Source organism: Ictidomys tridecemlineatus, chromosome X (genome assembly GCF_052094955.1).
Source record: "Ictidomys tridecemlineatus isolate mIctTri1 chromosome X, mIctTri1.hap1, whole genome shotgun sequence".
In the NCBI taxonomy this organism is placed as follows: domain Eukaryota; kingdom Metazoa; phylum Chordata; class Mammalia; order Rodentia; family Sciuridae; genus Ictidomys; species Ictidomys tridecemlineatus.
Genome location: NC_135493.1, coordinates 71471120 through 71490816, shown reverse-complemented (window position 1 = coordinate 71490816; position 19697 = coordinate 71471120).

Below are 19697 nucleotides of genomic sequence, written 5' to 3'. Positions count from 1 at the left end.
TTTGTCTCCATTTGAAACTAGTTATACATGTCTAAATAAATAACTTCCATGAGCTTCAGATTCTTCAAATATACAATTGAGAGAACTATACCCAACTTTCTTACCTCACAGATTTGTCAGAGGAATAGCATGAAATCATGGAAGAAAAAGCCACTTCACTGGAATTACAACAATTCATTACCTGGAATGATGATAATAATGTTGACACAATGACAGTGGAGAAAGAGGAAGCAGTAGACTTGTCACATAATTTGTGTAGGCTTAGTCAATGAAGGGAGGTTGCCAGTAGTGAGTCCATTTTGCAGACATGGACATATCAAGACTATTTGGCTAGGGTGAAGTAAACAATGGAAGTAGCCCTGAAGGATGACATAAGTAGAACAGGGGTCAGTCAGAACAGAGTCTCAGGTTCAATAACAACTGGATTGAAAACTGTCAAAATCAAGGCAAGAAGAAGTACTACAATGTGCTGCTGAAGTGAAATTTTGTACTTCATTTTCAGGATTGGCATTCATGACTTTAGGTAGAAATGGCTGAGGATGCCAGAAGATAACAACTATAAGGATTTGATCAAGAATTTTCTTCAAAGCACTCTCTCTTTGCCCTGACTATGCTCACTCCTTCTTCTGATCTTGATTTGCTTTCCCAAGTGTGTTTCCCTACTGAGAGGAGAATAAGCTGACATGAGTTCTCAGCTTGCTTAGGAGTGATATTACTCATTGAAAATTAATAAGTGTAATTTAATTTATAAATTTTTCTCTGGTGGCTTGGTAGGCATAAATCAATTCCTCAGAGCAAGCTGCCTCCAGGGAAGCTGGTACAGTGGTGTTTATGAATCTACAAATCTTAAAGGCAAACTCTCAGGATGTAATGTGTTATCCAAAGGTAAACTAACTTAGATGCAGTTTATCTATGGCTTGACACTTAGTGGTAGACACTGCCCAAGAATCATCTGAAAAGACACCTAGGAAATTCTTCCAGGAGAAATATCATGAAAATTCACTGTGAAATTCATTTTGGTAATAATGATGTATAAACCTCTTTGTAAGCATTATTTAAATATCATTGCATAGTGGGAAACAGAACTGATTTTGAGTGCAAACTGTACCATGTAATAATTATATAAACTTATATATCCTTCATTTAAAAATGTTCACTTTTAATTTATACAGTACTTCTTCCTATATGGAGGAACAAATTCCTAACAAATCAACTTTACTAAAGTAACAACAATGAGCTTTGGAAAAATACAATAAAACAGATACCTAAGTTTTCTGGGGAACAAACAGAAGTCATATTTAGTAGAGGGATCCAAACTTGAAAAAGTGACCAACATAGAGTTTCAAATGTTATTGCCTTACTCTGGGGGAAGTCACAGGTGTGGCACAGCATGGGATTGAAAAATTCTGATTGAAAGTTGGCTCTATTTTTTGGTCAAAAAGACCAGAGGAAGGCTCTCAAGGTAACTAAGTACAGGGTCTCTGCTAGAGACTGAAGGGGAACTCCAAAATGAGAAATCTATATCAGGGGACAACCACATTATATGTTAAAACTCTGCCAAGTCACTGCTTAAAACATACATCTGTGGAGCAGTTTGAAAGCAGACTGAACTGGAAACTTGAGATACATCTGACTGCAGGCAGGACAGAGTTTAACAATTAGAGTCTAACCAATTTAATTGACTTCAAAAAGAAAATAATCAACACCTTTATGAGAAATACAAGAGAATCCAGTGTCTACAATATATTATTTACCATATCCAATACACAAATCAATATTATTCTATATATAAAGAGCCAGAAAAAATGTGAGCCATTGTATTATTTAGATTTTTATAACCGTGACCAAAAATATCTGACAAGAACAACTTAGGGAAGAAAAAGTTTATTTGGGTCTCACAGTTTCAGAGGTTCAGTCCATAGTTGGCTGACTCCATTGCTGTGGACTTGAGGTGAGGCAAAACATTGTGGTTGAAAGGCATGGTGAATAAAAGCTACTCAATTTATGGCAACCAGGAAGCAGAGAGTGAGGGCGAGGAGGCAGGAATTAGATAATTCCCAAGGTTATACCTCCAGTGATTTACTCTCTCTAGCCTTGCCTCACCTGCTTACAGTTACTTCCCAGCAACCCATTCACATTATTAGTCATCTCACCTGTGAACATTCCTACATTGCCTAACACATGAGCTTCTCAAAGAACACTAAAGATCCAAACCATAACAGCTACTCTCAAGACTAAATATGGCAATTCCAAATAACTCAGATGTTGGAATTATCAGAAAAGGATTATATAACAGCTCTTAAAACAATGCTTTGTGAATTAAAGGAAAATGTGGTCATGACAAATGAATAGTCTATATTAGCAGAGAAATAGAAAATAGAAAAAATAAGTAAATGATAAATTCAATGGAAATATATAACTTCTGAAACAAAAATTATTAAGGAGATGCTGAGATCTGAAAGTGTTCCCAAAATTTCATGTGTTGGAAACTTAATTCTCAATGCAAGCATTGGGACGTGGGGCCTAATGAGAGGTGTTTAGATAAGGACCCCACCTTCAAAAATTGGTTGATGCCACTATGCAAATGGCTTGCTGGTGCAGGTTTTCCAATTTCTCCCTTTTGCCATGTGAGGACACAGAAAGAAATCTCTCACTAGATGCCAGTGCCATGATCTTGGATTTTCCAGATCCTATAATTCTGGGAAATAAATTTCTATTATTTATGAATTACTCAGTCTCAGGTATGCTATTATAATAACACAAAATGATTAAGAAAGAGATTGGTCTCAGAGGAATGAAGTGTCAATATATCAAATATCTGAAAATGTTGAAGCAGCTTTGAAACTGAGTTATGTGAAAAGGATAGATCAGTTTTCATGGGAATGCTTGAAAAAAACCTGTATGACTATGATGGAGCATTTAGGGTGATTCTGGTAAGGGCTCAGGAAAGAAGAGCTGTAGGGAAAGCCTATATATTCTTAGAGATTACTTATGTGGTCTTGATGATGTCTCAAAAAGAAAGGAGGAACAAAGTATTTGAAAATGGAAAAATAGTCATCCTTGCTATGAAATGGCAAAGAATTTGGCTGAATCTTGTCTGTGTCTTAGGATTATAAAGTCCTAGGTGGGAAGAACTTAAAAAATGATGAACATGGGTTCATTATTTTTGGCAGAATAAATCTCTAAGTACTAAAGTGTTTATGTTGTTTTGTAGTTTTCTTTTTATTCTTCAAAAATTAAATTGGAATTTTATTGCTTCTTAACTGATCACACTAAAATGCAAAAAGAGGCACATACTTTAAAAATGGAATTTCTAATAAAAAGAGGGCCAGAACATAAAGAGTTGAAAAATTCTTTGGTCATATAAAGAATAAAAGAAAAATATTTTAGGAGAGAAAACCAAGGGTATAGCCAAGAAACCTTTTGATAAAATTAATATGGATAGGGGCTGAGGTTGTAGCTCAGTGGCAGAGCACTTGCCTTGAATGTGTGAGGCACTGGGTTTGATCCTCAGCACCACACAGAAATAAACAAAATAAGGGCATGATGTCCATCTACAACTACAAATTTTTTTTAAAAAAATAATATGGATAGGGATCCAGGTGCATTCATCAAGGAAACGGGGGAATGACCCTGAAGGCATTTTAGAGCTCTTCCAGTACTAGATTCCTAAAGGCAGAAATGGTTAAAAAGAGCCTTGTGAGACCTTGGGGCTCACTACCAAGGGATCCCTTGGGCTGCTTCTCCCCTATTCTAAAACAGCATTCTTTGTTATTCAGTGTGGCTCATGAACTCAGATAGGGATGAAGTTATTGCTCCAAGGGTGCAAAGAGCAAACTGTGGAAGCACCCATGTGATCTTACTTCTGAAGGAAAATACAGTGCACAAGCTATGGAGGCATAGCTGCCTCAAGCCATATTAAAAGGATTGTTCAGAAAACCTCAGCACCCAGGAACACACCTGATGCCAGGGCGGAGCCAAGAGATAAAGCCTTCACCAGAGTAATGTCCAGTGGAACAGAGTGTAGAAGAATATATGATCAGGACCACCACAGAACATCTTTACTAGGGAATTGTCTAGTGGAGCCATGGTAACAGAGCTTTCTTAAGATCTCACAACTGTAGAGCTACCAATGTGCAGCACAGTATAGAAAAGACTCAGGCACGCAGTTCAAAAGCATAGCTGAAGAAAGATCAATAGAGTAGAGGGAAGGGAACAGGGGGAGGAAGGAGAGGAGGTAAAAAGGAAGTACTAGAGATTGAATTAGGGCAAGTTATATTCCATGTTTTGGCTCAGATGGGAAGCTAGAGAGGAAATAGGAAAACAAAGGTGGAGGTGGGTTTCCTAAAAATCAAAAGGAGATCAGTAGAGGAAACAGACCAAGGGGTGGGAAGCAGGAATGGAAGGTGAAATGCTGGGGAGTAGAATTGGACAAATTATATTTTTATATTATGTGCATGTGTGAATATGTAACAACAAATTCCATTAATATGTACAACTATAATGCACCAACAAAATGTGGAAAATAAAAATACTAAAGATCTCGGGGTGTAGCTTAGTGGTAGTGCAGTGCAGTGCCCTTACATAGTATCCTGAGTTCCATTCCCTGTACTGAAAAAAAAAGGTAAAAGACATTAAATTACAGATTCATTCACCTCAGAGGACAATTATGAACAAAACCATGCCTAAGTATGTCATAATGAAATTGCTGTAGACCAAAGATGAAAAGTAATCTTGAAAGCAACCACTGTAAAATGATACCTTATATACGAGGGAACAACTCAAATCAACATAACACTTTCATCTGAATCCAGGGAGGCCAGAAGAGAGTGGAAGAGCATCTCTAAAGTGCTGAAAGAGGAAAACCTGTCAATTTACAGTTCTATATACAGTAAAAATAACCTTAAGGAATGGAGGTGAAATAAAGACATTTTTATGAAAATGAGTGCTAAAGTTAATTCATTGCCTGTAGACTTGTACTATAGAAAATGTTAAATTGAATTCCTCAGGTTATGGAGAATGTTTCCAGAGGGAAATTCAGTATTAAATGAAGAGCATCACAAATATAAATATCTGAGTAAGTGTAATTTTTTTCCTTTTAATATTTGTAAGATATACCTTACTATGGAGTGTGTGTGTGTGCACGTGCACATGCATGCGTGTGTTTAAGTGTGATATTAGGTTTATAACGTATGGAAATATATAATTTATAAGTATTAAATATGTCATAGTGAATTATGGATTAGTTTGGGTGATGGAGATATATGGTTGCAAGATTTCCATTTTATGTGAAGCAAAACTTGTTGATGAAATGTTAGGTATGCTTAATGTAGTTCTTACAACAACCACTATAAGAACAATGCAAATAAGATTAGTTAAAAACCTAATAGATAAATGACTATAACCATTATGTAATACAGTGTGAAGTTTCCTTTAAAAACTAAAAAAGTAGAGCTACTGTAGGACTTACTCTTCCCACTTCTGGGTACATATCCAAAGAAAATGTAATCAATATACTGATGATATATCTGAATGCTCTTATTTATTGTGACTCTATTCATAATAGCCAAGACACAGAATCAATTGAAGAGTCAATTCACAGAGGAAAGGATAAAGAAAATGTGATATATATCATGTAGTTTTATTCAGCCATAAAGAAGAATAAAATTATGACATTTATGGTAAATAGATGAAACTGCAGTACAACATACTAAATGAAATAAACCAGCCCCAGAAAAATCAAGGATTGAATGTTTTATCTAATACGTAGAAGCCAGAAATAAATAAGAAAATAAGAAATAAGAAAAAAAGAAAATAGAAGTTGGATTAGTGGAGTAGAGGAAGAGGAATAAGGAAGAGGGGTGTGGAATGGGAAAAGGGAAGAATGGTGACATGAAAATTATCAAATTGTGTTATATACGAATATACCACAGTACATTCCACATTTATGTGTAACTATAAAGTGCCAATTTTTATTTTTTTAAATTTATTTTATTATTAGTTGTTCAAAACATTACAAAGCTCTTGACATATCATAAAGTGCCAATTTTTAAAGCAATACATAAACAGAAAGAAGACCACTAGAGTAGAGGAAGGGGTGCAGGGTAAGGGAGAGCGGATGGAAAGAGGAATTACTGGGGATTAATGGAACAAATTATTATTCAAGCATGTATATGTCAAATTGAACCACACTATTATGTATAACTATAATGCACTAATAAAAAAGAAAAAAAATTAAAAAGAAAGCAAATGGAGAATAGAAGATATGCCATTAAAATAATAAATGTAATTCAATATCTGATGAAATGAAATTCAAATAACAATTAATACCCCAAATATGGATATTTCATAAAAAATAAAAGATTAAATCATCAGGAAGACATAACAATTATAAATGTTTATGTGATTAATAAAACAGCCTAAAATACATATAGGAAAAATGGACAGATTTACAGGGATAAATAGGCAATTGCCTGATTGTAGCAAGAAGTTTCAACAAACTTCCTCATCACTGATAGAAAAGAGAGACAATAATTTCAGTAAAGACATAAAAGAACCTGAATGATATCAATCACGTTGACTTATTGATGTTTGTATAATAGTATACGTAGAAACTGCCAAATAAATATTGTTTTCAATTATTTGATGTACATTCAGCAACTTGAAACTTGAAAGCAGCCACTGTAAAATGATACCTTATATACGAGGGAACAAGCATGTGTTTTTCCAAAACAATCAGTCTCAATAATATAAGAAAGCCTCAAGTCAGAAAGGAAACAGTTCTTTGACCACGATGGTATTAAACTAAAAGCAAATAATGAAAAAATATCTAGAAAAATAACACACGTTGGGAAATTAATCAACTTACTTCTAAATAATCCCTGGGTGAAAGAAGAAGTCACAAAGGAATTAATGCAGTGAAAAAAATATATCAAACTTATGAAATATAAATAAAGCATAACTTCATGTGCTTTTGTTAGAAAAGAAGAATGCCTTAAATTAAATAGAGTTCAGCATTGAGTACCTAGGAAAAGATAAACTAAACAAACTCAAAGTAAAAGAAAGGAAATAAAAGATCAGGAGGAAATAAAAGATCAGGAGAAAACAAAATACTAATAAATAACAGAAAAGATTAAGAAAATCACTAATTAGTTTTTTGGAAAACTAACTAGATCAATCAAGAAAGCAAAAGAAGTCATAAACCATTAATATCAGAAATATAAGCAGGATTTTCATAATATTTTATTCCAACAAATTTAACAGTTTAAATGAAGTGAACAAATTCATTGAAAAATTTAATTTATCACAATTGCTGCAGGAGGTCTGAATTCTCTTATATCTATTAAAGAAAAGGTAATCTCTTCAACAAATGGTGCTGGAAAAACTGGAAATCTATCCCTAAAAAATGAAATTAAACCCATATCTCTCACCCTGCACAAAACTCAAAGTGGATCAAGGACTTAAGCATTATACCCTGCACCTAACAGAAGAAAATGTAGGACCAAATCCACTTCATATTGGCTTAGAAACAGACTTCCTTAACAAGATTCCAAAAGTGCAAGAAGTAAAATCAAGAATCAATAAATGGGATGGTATCAAACTAAAAAGCTACTTCACAGCAAGGGAAACAATCAAGAATGTGAAGAGAGAATCTACAGAATGGGAGGAAGAAGGAAGGGAAGAAAGAAAGGGAAGGAAAATACAGATGAATGTAATTTGTAAAACACAGATGCAAAAATCCTTAATAAAATATTATCAAATTAAATACAACAATATACACATGGAAAAACATGATGGTCAAATGGTACTTATGCCAGGATTAAAAGGTTAGTTTTACATTTCAAAATTAGTCACTATAATTCATCATGTTAAAAGAGAAAAACAAACTTATTTTAATAGATGCAGAAAACACATTTGACAATAATCAGGACTATTTAACATCAAAATCCCTTAGGAAAATGGGAATAAAGATTATGTCTATCTAAGGAAGGGCATCTATGGAAACACTAGTGCTAATATAATTCATTATGATGAAATATTAAACATTTCCTATTTAATGTTAGAAAAAGTCAAGTATGTTCATTGTCACCATTTCTAATCAATATTGTGTTGGAGATCCTATTCACTGTAATAGCACAGATGAAAAAGGAATAAATTTCAAAAAGGAACATGTAAAACCCTCTTTATTTGAATATGAGTGGTTATATAGGAAATCCTAGAGAATCCACAAAAACAAATTTTCCCTCAAACCTACTATAATCATGACAACTAGCAAAGGCACATGAAAAAATATATGAAATAATGTTTTTACATAATTGCATTAAACAACTTGAAAGGTGACTTTAAAAAAAAATGAACACTTGGGAGTGATTTCAAGAGGGTGGACTAGAGCAGGGCACTTTCCTAGTTTCTCTGTGGCTTGAAACAAAATACGCAGGAAGCTTCTCAACAAAGAACCAAAAAAGGTGGGAGGGACTTTACTAGAATTTAATACTGAACACTCAAAGTAGATTGTGGACTCAGAGGGTTAGATATAATAAAATAAGGCACCAGCCAGAAGCGGTCCCTCCACAAGCAGAGTAGAGGGATAAGGGAATTAAAAGAATCCACACTTTTAGGAGGACTGAGGTTTGTGCTCTGCACAATAGTCTTGTATGGGAAAGAAATCACATCTCTCCAGGTGGTGTGCAGAGGACAGAGGAACAAACTATTTTGCAGCCAAATCTCAGGGATCAGCAACTGAGGGAGCCAAGTCCTGTTAAACCCAAGTCTGGCCCAAAATACAGGCTTGGCAAAGCCATACTGCATGACACAGAGTGTGCCTATGTGACCAGGAGAAAATCAAACTTGGGGAAAGATTTACATAGGGGACAAGTTGTTGCAGAAACCCACTGCAGAACTCTCCCCCTCACCCTCTAATAGGACTGCTTGCAGGACTGGCTGGAAGAAACATGCCTGGCTGGGTATTCGAAAGGGAAGGAGTGGGAGAGATTGAGTTTGGAAGCTGAACCCAAGACCAGGAAACATGGGGTCTACAAGTAACATAGTGGTCAAAGAATTGGCTCCTCCACCACAAGAAAGGAACCCAGGGATGATCTTGGGGTGGAGTCTTCCAGTGTGAACTGGCAATTGCTGGCCCCTGGAGGTGCACTAATTTAGACTTTTTAGACCAATTTGTATCCAGTGAAGAGCTTGGAACCTACCTGAGCCTAAATACTCCCTCCAGTAGTTCTGTCTATGGAATTAGCTCTCTCACCCTATTAACCCCACCTTGAGGGTGGAGCAAGCATCATACTCCAGACAACCCCACCTAACTGCTGAGAACAAAAGCTGAGAATCTTTTGAATTTTTCACTGAGATCTTTTTTATTTCTGCTTGTCACCTTAATGGTTTATGGACATTTATACATATTCATACTTGTTTCTTTTTCTCTTTTCTCATTTCTAGCAATTTGAAAACCAGTTATTTTCATAAATCAGTTATTTGAGGACTAAGAAGTTTGATTAGTATATTTCAGTTTTGTTTTGTATTCTTTTTTAATTTTTAAAATTTGTACTTTATATGTATTTTATCTCACTTATATGTTTACTTTGAATTCATTTCTCTCTTCTGCTAACAGCCAATCTCTATTATTCTCTTTTTCACTCTTCCTTTAATTTTTAATTCTATAATCTCTCCTCCTCCCTTATAATCATCACATCCTATATCACTTCAGGTCTTTTCCTGTCCACAATTCAAAACCATTTCAAACTCACAGTTTTTATTGTAGGCAATAACTGAACATATCATTTCTGTTTCTTGTAATGACATTGTAGATGTCATAGCAGGAACTATTTGTTTTAATGCTATGTATTGTTTGCATTGGTTGTTGTTATTATTTTTCTTACCCTAAATGGTGAGGAACTGGAAACCATCAGGGACACTATAAGTATACAGGGTAGAAACTACTGCCTCGGATCCATATTGTTAGATGGATGGACACACAAACAACTTGAAAAAGCAATGGGGCAAATTCTCCCCCTGAAAACCAAGATACATCAATAAGAGAATCCATCACCACCACATTGGAAGAAATATCAGAGAAGGAGTTTAGAATGTACATAGTTAAACTAATCTGTGAGGTAAAGGAAAATGTAAAGAGTGATATAAGAGAGCAAATATAAAAAATTAAAGATCATTTCAATAAAGACATAGACATACTGATAAAAACCAGAAATCCTCAAAATGAAGAAATTAATAAACCAAATAAAAAATTCAATGGAAAGCATGACAAACAGACCAGGCAACTTGGAAGACAGAGTCTCAGGCAATGAACACAAAACATATAATGTTGAAAATAAAGTTGACCATGGAGAAAAGACATTAAGAGACCATGAACAGAACTTCCAAGAAATATGAGATAACCAGAAAAGAAAAAAAAATTGGAGATTGATTGGGATAGATGAAGGCTTTGAGATACAAACCAAAGGAATGCACAATCTTTGCAATAAAATTAGAAAAATTCCCAAAATGAAAGAATGAAATTGAAAATAAGATACAACAGGCTTACATGATCTCCAATATACAAAATTATAACAGACTCACACCAAGGCATATTATTATGAAAATGCCTGACATACAGAATAAGAATAGAATTTTAAATGATGACAGATAAAAACAAATCATGTTATGAGGAAAAATAATCTGGATCTCAGCTGATTTCTCAACCCAGATCCTCAAAGCTAGGACATCTTTGAATAATATTTATCAAGCTTTGATAGAAAATGGATGCCAGTGAAGAATACTATATCCAGCAAAATTAAGCTTGAGGGTTGATGATGAAATAAAATGTCCTATGATAAACAAAAGTTAAAAGTTCACAACTAGAAAGCCTGCTTTACAATAAAATGTTTCATGAAGAAGAAATGAAAAATAAAAGTGAAAAACAGCAAAGGGAATAAGAATGCCACTAGAAAAATAATCAATCAAAGAAAAAATTAATTCAAATTAAAAAAGACAAAAATTAAAAATGACAAGGAATGAAAATCATATCTCAATAATAACGTTGGATATAAATGGCCTAAATTCATCAATCAAAATACAGAATGTAACAGAATGGCAATTATCAAAAAACAAGCAACAGTAAGCACTGGTGAGGGTGTAGGGGAAAAGGTACACAGATTTATTCCTAGTGGGATTGCAAAATGGTACAACCACTTTGAAAAGCCATACAGAGATACCTTAGAAAACTTGGAATGTAACCACCCATTTGACTCAGCTATAACACTTCTAGGGCTATACCCAAAGGACTTGAAAGCAGCATGTCACAGTAATGCAGCCATCTTGATGTTTATAACAGCTCTATTCACAATAGCTAAACTGTGGAAACAGCCTATATTCCCTTCAATAGATGAATGGATAAAGAAATTGTGGTATATATACACAATAGAATATTACTCAGCCTTAAAGAAGAATGATATCATAGCATTTATGGGTAAATGGACAGAATTGGAGAATATCATGCAAAACAAAATAAGGAAATCCCCCAAAATCCAAAGGATTAATGATTTCTCTGATAAGTGGATGTTGATCCATAAAAGGTGGGGGGGCAAGAGAAGAATGGAGGAACTTTGAATTGAGCAAAGGGGAGGGAGGGGATGAGAGGGGGTGTGGGGAAGATGGTGGAATGAGATGGACATTATTACCCTTATGCATGGGTATGATTGCATGAATCGTGTGACTCTCATCATGTACAACCAGAAAAATTAAAACTTGTGCTCTGTTTGTGTAAAAAAACAAAGAAGAAGAAGAAGAAGAAGAAGAAGAAGAAGAAGAAGAAGAAGAAGAAGAAGAAGAAGACGACAGACTGTCAGAGGCCAAGCACCAGCCCTACCAGACCTTCCCGAAAACAAAACAAAACAAAACAAAAAAAACCTTGGGACCTGTGCTGGAAGCCCTGGGCCCATGCAGGTCCAGAACCACCCCACCGACCTGCCAATTGGCACAGGCACCCAAGCCCAGGCTCAAGACAAACCATCACATGGAGCAGAGGATTGTGCTGTGGCTCCTCAACACATAGCTCCTCTCGGCCTCCCTTCATCTTAGGACATTGCAGCCATTTCCATAGCCCTTTTAACATAGTAGCCTCCACCTTGGGATGACTGACAGGACATGGAGGCATCTGCCCCCTGAAGCACCACATGCCACAGTGCTACATATCCAAACAGGCAGCCCAAAGCCATCCTATGGCCATCTTTTCAGCCTCATCTCTAAAAGTGATCATTTCCACCTTGGGACACCTCCCCTGCCATCTTGGTTTACCCCCTCCTCCACCAACACCACCATCTTCAGTTATGACAACTTCCATCTCTTGACACTGGCAGAGGACTGGAAGCCCAGCACCAAGGTACTTACAGTTTTGATACTACTGCTGCCACCAACAAGGGAAATGACCACTTCCATCTAGAGAAAACCAGGACCCAGAAGACCATAACCAAGGACTCTACAGGCTTGGTTACACCGGAAGTATCCTTTCCCGGTGTTCTAATAGCTACCATTTTGTTGCAGAAGTAGGAGAAAAGCTTACATGGGGTCACCTCCTTCTCTCTTTTTTTTTTCTGTTAACAGCCAACTTCTTTTGATTCATTTCACTCTGCCTATGATCTAATACCTCCATATCCTCACCTCCTACTTTATAAACACCACACCCTACACCCTCACCCCATTTCTGTCTTTGCCCACCATTGGAAACTGTAGACCCCTTTGTAAACCTACTGCTTACATTGCAGTTAATAATTGAACACACCATTTCTGTTATGACAAAACTGTAATTGTCAAACAGGAACTACCTAGTTTAAAGCTGTATAGAATTTGCATTGGGACCTGTTAATATTGATCTCTCCCTTAAAGGTGAGATACCAGAAACCTTTAGGAACACTTTAAGGTTATTGGGTGGAAACTGTAACACCAAAGATCTGTGCTTCTAGAAGGGAAGACACACAGAAAGCATGAAAAGACAAGAGAAGAAAATGCCCCAAAGAAACCAAAATGATACAATAATAGAATCTTTGACAGCACAGTAGATGAAATGTCAGAGAAGGAGTCCAGAACTTACATAATTAAAATGATCTGAAAATCAAATAATGACATAAGAGAGCAAATAAGGCAACAATTGATCACTCCAACAAAGAGATAAGAGAGCAATACAGGCAGCAAAAGATTACTTCAAGAAAGAGATAGAAATTCTGAAAAACAAAAACAACAACTTACAAACAGAAACCTGTGAAGTGAAGGAAACAACAAGGCAAATGAAAAATTCAATATAAAGCATCACCAACAGACTAGAACATTTCAAAGACAGAACCTCAGACAATAAAGTGAAAATATACAATCTTGAGAATAAAGTTGACCACACAGTAAAGATGGCAAGAAACCATGAATAGAACACCCAAGAATTATGTGATACCATCAAAAGAGCAAACCTAAGATTTATTGGGATAGAGGAAGGCACAGATATATAAACCAAAGAAATGCACAACCTCTTCAATGAAATAATATCAGAAAATTTCCCAAACATGAAGAACTAATTAGAAAATCAAATACAAGAGGCTTACAGGACACCAAATGTACAAAATGACAACAGATCTACACCAAGGCATATTAGAATGAAAATTCCTATCATACAGAACAAGGATAGGATTTTAAAAGCCACAAGAGAAAAGTTTCAGATTACACATAGGGGGAAAACAATTTGGATCTCAGCAGGTTTCTCAACCCAGATCCTGAAAGAAAGGCTCTGAAAGAAATTGGATGCCAACCAAGAATCTTATGCCCAGCAAAATTAAGTTTCAGATTTAATGGTGAAATAAAAACCTTCCATGATACACAAAACCTAAAAGAATATATGAGAAAGCCTGTACTGAAGAACATCCTCAGCAAAATATTCCATGAGGAGATAATGAAATTCAACAATGAAAATCAGCAAAGGGGGAACTATGCTAAAACGAAAGCCAACCAAAGGAGAAAACAAGTGAAATAAAAACCAAAAACAGACCAAAATTGTCAGGAATACACACAATATTTCATTAATAACCCTTAATGTTAATGGTGAAAACTCATCAGTGAAAAGACATAGGTTGAGTGATTGGATTTAAAAAAAAAACAAACCAACAATATGCTGCCTTTAAGAGACTCATCTCATAGGAAAAGACACCCATAGACTGAAGGTGAAAGGATGGAAAAAAACATGCCATTCACATGGACTGAGTAAAGAAGCAGGGGTTTCTATCCTCATATCAGATAAAGTGGACATCAAACCAAAGTCAGTCAGAGGGGATAAAGAAGGACATTTCATACTGCTTAAAAGAATCATATATGAACAAGACATAAAAATTTATGCCCCAAACAATGAAGCATCTACATATATAAAAAACCTTTCTAAATTTCAACCTTTCTAAATGTCTGTGTTACATATACATATAATGTAATATTACTCAACATTTAAATAGTGAAATTATGGCATTTGCAGGAAAATGAATGGGAGAAAAATCTTTACTACCTGCACCTCAGATAGAGCATTAATGTCCAGGATACACAAAGAACTCAAAAAACTTAATACCCAAAACCAAATTACCCAATTAATAAATGCAAAGGAATTGAACAGACACTTCACAGAAGAAATATGTTCTGTGAACGAATATATGAAAAAAGTGTTCAGCATCACTAGCCATTAGAGACATTCAAATTAAAACTATAGTAAGGGGCTGGGGATGTGGCTCAAGTGGTAGCGCGCTCGCCTGGCATGCGTGCGGCCCGGGTTCGATCCTCAGCACCACATACAAACAAAGATGTTGTGTCCGCCGAGAACTAAAAAATAAATATTAAAAAAATTCTCTCTCTCTCTCTCTCTCTCTCTCTCTCTCTCCTCTCTCACTCTCTCTTTTTAAAAAAACTATAGTAAGATTTCATCACACTCCTGTCAGAATGGCAATTATTAAGAATACAAGCAACAATAGCTGTTAGCGAGGATATGAGAGAGAAGGCACACTCATAGATTGTTGGTGGGACTGAAAATTGATGCAACAAATCTGTAAAGCAGTATGGAGATTCTTTAGAATACTTGGAATGGAACCACCATTTGACCCAGCTATCCCACTCCTGGATCTATACCCAAAGGACTTAAAATCACCATAGTACAATGATACAGCCACATCAATGTTTGTAGCAGCTCAATTCATAATACCTAAACTGTGGAACCAACCCAAATGCCCTTCAATAGATGAATGGATGAAGAAATTGTCTTATATATATATGCGATGGAGTACTACTCAGCATTAAAAGAGAATTAAATTATGGCATTTGCAGGTAAATGGATGAAATTGGAGATTATCAGGCAAAGTGAAATAAACCAATCCTCCCCCAACAAATAAAGGCCAAATTTTTTTTTTTGATACTGTATGTTGATCCATATTGGGGGTATGGAAAGAATGGAGGATCTTTGGATTGGGCAGAAAGGAGTGAGGTGAGGGGAGGGAGCATGGGAGTAGGAAAGGTGGTGGAATGAGACAGACATCATTACCCTAGGTACATGTATGACTGCACAAATGGTGTGACTCTACTTCATATACATCGAGAGGAATGAAAAGATGAGCTCCATGTGCATTCAATAAATTGAAATTCATTCTGCTGTCATGTATAACTAATTAAAACAAATACAAAATAAATAAATCAACCTTTATCTCACACTGAACACAAAAGTTATCTTGAAATGTATCATAGACCTACATCTAATCACAAATACTGCAAATAGTTTGAAAGAAAACAAAGAACAACTTCTTTGGAGTATGTAAAAATTCTTAGATACTGAATCAATCACAATACGTAGAACTATTTGATAAATTGAACTTCATCAAAATTAAAAATCTCTGATCTCTGATTTTGAAAGACACTGTTGAGAAAACAAAAAGACAAGTCACAGTTTAGAAACTATAATCAAGTCACACATTTATAGAAAAATGACTTTTAAAAAACATCACTACTGACTACTGGTACCTTTATTTTTTATTTGTTCTTTTTAGTTATGCACAACTTTTATTCATGATATATAAATCTTACAACTCTTTAATAAGAAATGAAGAAACCAATGCACAGTGAACAGAACATTTGCAGAGATGTCCAGAGAGAGGGAGAAGGGGAGTGGGAGAGGAAGGGGAGGGGGAAGGAGGGGAGAGGAAGAGGGAGAGAGAGATACATGAAAGGATGATAAGCACATTAAATGATGTTCTTCATCACTACTCATCAAGGAAATACAAATCAAAACCATAATTACATGTTAACCATTAAAATGACTATAAATAATGATTGAGTATACCAAGTGTTGTGATGATGTAGAAGATCTGAAACTCTTATTTATTACTGATAAGAATATACATTAATAGAACCACTTGGGGAATTAGAAATTTTAAAAACTTTATTCTAAAATAATTTTATATGCATAAAGAAGTTGCAAAATTATTACTGGAAATTTTCCTGTACTTTTCACCCCATCCCCCCAATGATACTATATTTTAAAGTTTTTTCCAATTCATGTGTAACAGTTCTACATATTAATGAGGTGCAGTCTGATAAGTCAATACATATACAGTGTACAATGATCAAATAAATATAATTAGCATTTCCATATCCTTATCACATCTTTGTTCATAGAACCTTCAAATTTCTTCTACAGTTCTTCATAAAATACATAAAAAGTTGTTGTACACCATAGTTACCCTACTGTGCTTTGGAAAATGGGAACTTATTCTTCTATGTAACTATATTTTAGTATTCATTAGCAACCTTCCTACATTTCCATACCCCTCTTCCCAGACTCTAGTAATCGCTATTCATCTTAAATAGCCATAGTATAAATGGCAAGTCTAAGAACTGACATTGCCACAGTACTCTTAACTTTACAGATTATCTTGATTTCACTGATGTTATTCTTTTTGTTTGTATGCATCCATTTAAAATACAATTAATTTGGGCTGGAGATGTGGCTCAAGGGGTAGCGCGCTCGCCTGGAATGCGTGCGGCCTGGGTTCGATCCTCAGCACCACATACAAATAAAGATGTTGTGGCCGTCGAAAATAAAACAAAAATAATAATAATAAAAAAATTATCTCTCTGTCTCTTAAAAAATAAAAAATACAATAAATTTAATCTACAACTAAAGCAATTCTAAAAAGTGCAATGAAATTTTCCACATGTATCTTTTCATGTAATCATCACCATAATGATAAAACAGAAATTACCTGTCACTATTTTTAATGTTTATTTTTTAGTTGTAGATGGACACAATACTTTTATTTTATTTATATGTGGTGCTGAGGATCAAACCCAGTGCCTCACACATCCTAGGCAAGCACTCTACCACTGAGCCACAGCTCCAGTCCCACCAAATTGAATTTTTGATATAGCCTTTTTCACTCAAAGCAATTCCCTTGAGTTTCATCCAAGGTTCATTCCTTTTTGTTGCTAAGTATTATTTCATTGTATGGATGTACTTCAGTTTATCAGTAAAATATTACTACTGAGTACTGCTGACTGTATTTTTGTGTTTGTTCTTTTTAGTTATACATGATTTTTATTATATGTCATTCTCTTTCCAGACTTTTCCCATAAATTTACAGACTATAGGCATCCATGTATTTGTCAGACAGGGAGATGTGTCATACAGATATCCATTTTAGGGAATTTGTTGCAGGGAGGATAGGTGACTGACAACCTCATTTGTAGCATTTTTGGATCCAATGCATCATGGAGACTCAAGTCATGTTTCCTCCATGCTGTCTGAACTAAAGACTGAGCATAGTGGGAGAACTAGAGGTTATCCAGTTCTGCCCAATGTGTGATTTCTCCAACCAGCAAATGTTATTCAAGGATGTCGCATTGGTCTGGGCTAGATATTACCAGATTTTTGTTTTCTGTCACCATTTACAAGTGTCAGCCCTGCATGAAGTCTGAAGCCTGCTTCTAACTACTGTTTTTCCCCCTCCCTTTATCCTACAGGAGTGTTTGCCTCAATGATTCTCTTGTTTGACGAATCGTGTCTTGGCATCTGCTTCTATGGGCATCTGAAACGACACATGTACAGATATATTTGTGTGTACATGTGTGTGTGTATGTGTGTGTGTGTATACATACATACATATATATATATATATACATATACATATATACATATATATATATATGTATGATTTTGATTTTTCCAAATTAGTATGTCCTCATTTTAAACTCCTGCATTATTTTCTACATAATAGGTGTGCCATGGTTTATTTTTTCATTTCCCTATGGTTTTTCCAGTTTTCTCTATTATAAACAATAGTGCATCCAACATCATTATACATGTTTATTTATGCATGTGTGAGAATACCTGAAATTTACAAGTAGAATCACTTCAAGGAAGTTTTCATGTTTTAAATCTTGACAGGCACCAGCAAATTGACTTCCAGAAATGTTTGTACCAATTTATATTTTCATGAACAGTGAGAGAGAGAATATGAGAGAATTTCTCCCCTCAAATTTGGGAATATATTATCAGCATTTAAAAGTTTTGCTATTTTGATGGGCAAAACATCCCATTTTTATTAAGTGGGGATTGCCAAGATTCTAAGGGACAGTTAAACAACGTCTTCTATGTTTATTGACTATTTGAATTCCCTATTCTGTGAGTTCCTTATCTCTTTGTTCATTTTCCATTTGGATTGTTTCTGTTCTTCTGTTTGGATTATTTTTAGTCCAAATACTAATTTTTTAAAAATATTTTCTACAAATCTGTTACTTTATTTTGCTTATATTATTATTATTTTTAACTGTAAAAAGCTTTCTGTTTTAAGAGTGTCAAATTCATACATCTCTTCCTTTTATACTTTCCCATTTCTTGTATATAGAGAAGAGCTTTCACACTTCAAATTTTTAATACTTATAATTTATTTATAAGTATTTGTGATAATTATATAGTACTTATAAAATCTTTTAAAATTAGTTTTTACATAAAACTTTAAAAAATTAATATGGAATCTACTTTTCCAAATAGTGTCAGATGGGGTCTAGCTTTTTCATTTTGCTAAAACAATAACCAATTATTCTCAATCCACATATTAAATTCAGTCACCTTTTCACCATCATCATGTATCAGCTCACATTTATATCTCTATCTGTATATTTAAAGTTAATTGCTTATCTCTACTCTGTCCATTGATACTTTGAAATTTTTTGCCAATTATTCAATTCAAATAATTATAGCTTTGTAGCTTGTCTTAATATCTTGTAGAACACATCTTTTGTTGTCATTTTTATTTCCAAAAATATCTTGGCTACATTTATGCATTTTCTCTTCCAAATACATTTAAAAACGAGCTTGTTAATTTCTGTTTAAATAAAACATATTAGATTTATTGAGGTCCTTTGAAATTTATAGAGCAATTTGGAGAGAATGGTCATCATGTTAATACTGAGTCATTCTGTCCATGTCAATGACATATCTCTCCACTTATTCAGAGTTTTAAAATATCCTTAAGTAATGTTTTATAGGGTTTTGTTCCATATTAGTATTATACATGTATTGTTAATTTTATTCCTAGATAGGTTTTTAGTTTTGTTTGACATAATAAATATTATCTTTTTTTTCCATAATATTGTCTAACTGGAAACTACTGATGTACGTTGATTTTTCT